The sequence below is a fragment of the Rhagoletis pomonella genome, unplaced genomic scaffold (assembly GCF_013731165.1).
Source record: "Rhagoletis pomonella isolate Grant_MI unplaced genomic scaffold, Rhpom_1.0 Rhpom_scaffold_00005, whole genome shotgun sequence".
Classification (NCBI taxonomy): domain Eukaryota; kingdom Metazoa; phylum Arthropoda; class Insecta; order Diptera; family Tephritidae; genus Rhagoletis; species Rhagoletis pomonella.
The window spans coordinates 22197938-22203545 of record NW_023458559.1 but is presented as its reverse complement, the minus strand read 5'-3'; positions in this window follow the sequence as shown (position 1 = coordinate 22203545).

Sequence of the window (5608 nt, the reverse complement as noted above, 5' to 3'; positions counted from 1 at the left end):
GGCGACACCGAAATTTATATTCCCCTGCGCCGGTATCAAATATCGTCGTTACAACTTTATCTAAACTACTTACCTTTGCATCATAATCCGGGGTCTTTTTCCCGATTTCAAACGGCTTCGATAATATGCTGAGTTAGAATTAATGATATATTTGAACCAAGTTTTGTAAAAATCGATAAACTGGTTTTCAAGATACACGTTTGTAGTCATAAAATGGGCGGTGCCACGCCCGATTCCTAAAAGTCTATAGCAATCTTATTTTTTGTTAAGAGATTGTTGTAACTATTTGTTGTAAGTATTTCTGAATTTTACCGTTATACGGGAAGCGGTTGGATTTTAGTCTGATTTTAATAATGTTCAACGAATTGCTTTTCCCTACCAAGTTTATTAAGTGCACCGAGTTTGGTAGAAATTGACAAATCGGTTACCGAGAAACACATTTGTGGTCTTAAGAAGGGCGGCGCCACGCTTATTATCCAAAAATGTATATAGATCGAATTTCCTGTTAAGTGGTTATTGCAATAATCGATTTTAAGCGATTTATACGATTTCCTACGGCACCATGAATTACTTTGTTCGCTTCCCCAATTACCATCGCGAACTACCCACATTCTTAATTTGATTCTGTCTCTGTGTTGTCTTTTCTTTCTTCGCTAAAAAATTGATGCAAAATGTAAGTTATTGCTAAAAATGTATAGGTTTCTGTTTTAAATTGTTGATGTACAAACTTTACTATTTGTGCCATCTTTCATTTCGTTTGTTATAATACCTTTGTTCACAAGTGCGCTCGGATATAAATATGTGGTCCAATAACCATTGCGATGTTCTTCGGCAGGACCATTTACACAAGCTTTGCTACCTCTTGGCATCACAGCACAATTAACATCATGTAGTGATTACGATCGTTAAAACACGGGCATCGGTCGGGTAGCAATAAACGCCTGGAGAGACACGAGATGGGCCGCTACTGCATTACAAAGGATTAGTTTGTGTGTACTCCAATATGGCACAAAAGGACCACATGGGCCAACGATTTTTACAGGGATGTATGGCTTTGTGTGTGTGTACTTGCATATGAGTTAGCAAAACACTTAAGCTTTTGATGTGCTAGCCAACGACGTATCCGAGCTTTGAAGGACGTTTGCACGTAAAATTATATGCACATTTCTCCGTCGTTCAGTATTACATTTTTCGCATTTTCATTTTGCATATTAAAAAATTACATAATTAAAGATCCTTTTATGTGGCGATATTGCATTTATATATATGACTATAAGCCGTCGTTCGTCGCATAAGTGCTCTTAAATATTCGCTAACATTGTTGCATAGAAAATTATTTAAATATCAAGAGGAACATTTGCTACTTACTAGTTTTTAATTCACTGGAGGAGTTCCTTTGATTTGAAGGGTTAAATAAGCAAAATACAGTTGTAATCCGGCTCATTGATACGTCTGCTGAATAAGCACTGAATCTTCAGTCCTTTGTTCACGCTACCTTTTCCAAACTCAAATTTCATCCTGATTTCTTTGCGAATTCTAGCAAACTTCCTAATACAGTTTTATCTAAACTGTCTCAAATCGCGAAAAAGCTGTTCCCCACAAATTTCAGAAGTATTTGCAGTAGAGCGGACACTCACTCGGGTTCCATCTCAACTTCGTCTCAACAGCTTCTGCAAAAATATTTATGCGGGGCTCCGAACCCGACGGACAGGGAGTCAATAGAGGGCGGAAATGGAAAATCTTAACGAAACTTGGTATATGTAGCTCTTTTGAACGTAGGATGGATGAGGTATCGGGCTATAACCACGCCGACCTCCCATATAACGGTAGTTTTCAGAAATACGAAAACTGTGATATTTTAGTAAATACTGAATCTTATTCAATCAAAATTGATATTTGCAATAATCTCCTGGAGGAAAATACTAATACATATTCAGCCTTATTATGAGTTTCATTTTGCCCGAACCGGTTCACTTTTCACTCTTGGTTTCCATGGTTTTACTATGGGCGGATGACAAATTTTCGGGTGAATTTTTTTCAGGTGAAACTCAGGATAAGGCAGATTATAAATTTTTGGAAAATGGGCGTAGCCACGCTTCACCAATTTCTCCTAAATTTGGCACAGTTCCTGATCATGATGAAACATACTAAATGGCTGAAATTTTTTAAAATCCCATATAACAGTAATTTTGAGATATACGAAATTCTCGATAAATCAGTAAATACCCTGACGGAAACAAGTGATTTTTTTTTTAATCAACTAATTGAAAGACTACTTGAATTTGTATACTCTTTTTGTTCAAAAATACAATTTGTTTCTTGGAAGTATGAAAAAGCATTTGCGAAATCCAGAACGCAAGCGTATTCAAAAGAAACATACTGTCTTTGAAGTTGTGTAAACCAAAATCCTTTTGAAATTAAATGCAGAGTAGGACAGTCGACTTGCTACTTGCACGGAATTCAAACTGAACATTTGAAAGCACATTTATATGTCTGGCTGCGGCTGAGCGTGCAAAGATGTTTGCTACAATTGGTCGCAGCCAAGAATGTCCATGTTCAAATCTCATTTAATTTTAAATTTTTAATATCGGGGTTTCGTAGTTATCAAAAAGCATCTGTGTAGTGCAGAACGAAAACGTATTCAAACGAAAAATACTGACTTTGAAGTTATTTAAGCCAAATTCATTTTAAAGTAGTTGAAAATGCATGCAGGAAAAGGCAATTGACTGCTTCCTAGGACATCGCCATTTCAAACAAAAGAGTTCGTTGAAGGTAAACTAGTGAGAATTTCAATTAGTTATCATTGAAAATAAAGTAGTTTATAAATTACTTTCACACTAATTCAATTTCCTGCAGGGCACTGAACAGTGATCGGACTTCTACCACATTGTGGTAGATCTGCCACTTTTTTGAGCATCTACCCCATCCACCACTCAAGGTCTGAAATCTACCACATTTTCGCGTTTTTGAGTAGTTTTATTTTTGCTCTACATAATTTACTTAGTTTTAAAAATTGTCCAACACTAAACACTATATGGTAACAAGAATGATATAATACAAGATTCCGCATTCCCGGCGACGATGAAACTTCCCAAGTAAAAGTAAACAAAGCCGAATGGTAGGATAAAATAAACTGTAAAATAGTAAATTTTCTCAATAATAAATTTTTCGACAGGAAACGTGGTTTCATTATGTTGAATTGCAAAATATATGATTTATAAAAAGAATTAATAGCGAAAATGTTAAAAAACGGCGATTTTTGTGAAAGTATTAGCAAATTTAAATGCATCTAAATTTCTGAGGCGTTGTTTACATTTACTAATTGTCGAAATCGGCAAATCCCAATCAGCTGTTTCTGGAACGTGCCACATTTGTTCGCTACTTCGTGATGTGATAAAAAGAAAAGCTGGCAAGGTTGCAGAAATCTTTTAAAATATGTTCGAAAAATATCTTGATATGGAAGAAACCGCTTTACACTGTTAAGGAAAAAAATTGCCAAAACTCAACGCAATTTTTAGCAATTTCAATCTTTCACTTTATTATACTAAAATTAAATTTTTTTTCGGGTCTAATTAAAAATTTGCAATTTAGGTGAAACCTTGCGAAATTTGTTTAATTTTTGTACAAAGTTTGATCCAAACCCAGAGATCTACCACATTTTTTCCTGATTCTACCACACATAATTTTTTTAGAGTCCAATCACTGGTACTGAAGCGATTTTATTCAAAATTGACATTTGAAATAAAACTTTGGTACGAAATACGTTTAAAAAAAATTTTTGTAAAATGGGCGTAGTACCGTCCACTTATGACCACATAATATGTATATCTCGGCAACCGTTACATGAATTTGTACCAAACTCGGCCCATTTATTGTGTTGACACACAAAAGACGTTAAACATTTTTGAAATCGGACTAAAATTACGCCCACTTTTCATATAGCGGTAAATTACCGCATTTTGGGTTGCATACTACTATGCCAAGATATAGCAACAAAATCGATGAAACTTTACTTTTCCACTGAAAATTTTGTTTCACATAGTAAGATCTTATTCCGAAACTATGTGACCATCAGATGGCACCACAACGAATTAAAAAAAAAAATACCAGAAAATTAACAACCCTACTATACATTTGTGTACACACCCAGCAAAACACGATTACCACAGAAATGAAAGTGGAAACGAGCTAGGCGATGGGAATCGCTTACCCTTTCACTTCAAGAAGGCATTATTTTAACATGGGAATGTCATTGGCGGTAAGCCCTTACCCGTAGCATTACCTTTAAACGAAGGGAGAACGCATGGATAAACAGAATCCACAGAAGCGAACAAAGAATGCCTTACAGAGAAACTAATGTAGTACATACTTATTTATATTAAATTGAAATCAGAAAATGTCTTAAAAGATTAAAATTAAATAAATTAAACATACATATGTATGTATTTAGGTATTTAGATCCCTGCTAGCATTTATTACCGCGGAAGTGGGGAAAAAGTAGCTTCAAGAAGTTAAATTTCATCGCGGAAGTTATCGCTTTCTCATCTTTTTACTATCTTCCTTCGGGAAGAACTGTTCCCCGTAGGCGTTACGTCCACACTGACACACATGCGACACTACAGGAAGTGACTTCTTAGTGTCGTCTGGAAGAGTCAAAAGTGGTACACCCAAACATACTCGCATACGACGCTTCCGATAGTAACTTCTTAGTGTCGTGTGGGAGACACAGAAACGTTACGTAAAAATTACCCCATTTTTATTTACAGCTTAATGTAAAAAACTGCCATTATATTTGTTTAATTATTTTTTAACTTTTATTAACATTAAAAATAATAAAAACAGTTTGTTTAAATTATTCAGTTAAGTATAATTTGTTAACATTAGTTGTTTTCTTTTGTACCCGAGCTGCAAAAGAACGATAGGTAGGTAATCGAATTACGTGGAAAGCAACAACACAAAATAAGCAAGTTGAGTTAATATAAACGGTTTGAGTTGAAAATGCTTAAACAATAGCCGACCTGACGAATAGTGTTGCAAGGTAAAAAAGCGGCACTATTGTGAATGAGTCACTGAAAAGTACTAAGGGAAATTTCTGCTAAATGTCAAACTGATGGGGAAATTTCAGCCAAACTTCAAAATTAAGAGAAACAAAATGGAGCAGCAGTGAGTAAAATAGCGTCTCATAGTTTTTTATAAAAATATCAAATAAAATATGATTTATATTTCAGAATACAAGACAAGAAACGAAGAAGATGGACCCGCGAAGAAACCACAGGTTTTTTGAGGTGCTACCTTACGCGGAAGGAAGAATTCCAGCATCCTAAAAAAAAAGAGGTTGGCATACGCAAATGTGGTCAATCGGCATTACGGTGCGTAAAATACAAAAAATAAAAGTTTAAAATGAGGAATTAATTTCTAACGACCACACTGTCCACGTGGGCTTCAGACCGGCTACAGTACTGTCGGTGAGTGGAGTGGCGTCAACATCATCAAAGACGCCACAGCCATCTCTGTCACTGCTGCCACCGTCACCATCGCCAACTCCATCGCCACTACCACCACCGTCACCATCGCCATCTCCATCCCCACTGCCACCACCGTCACCATC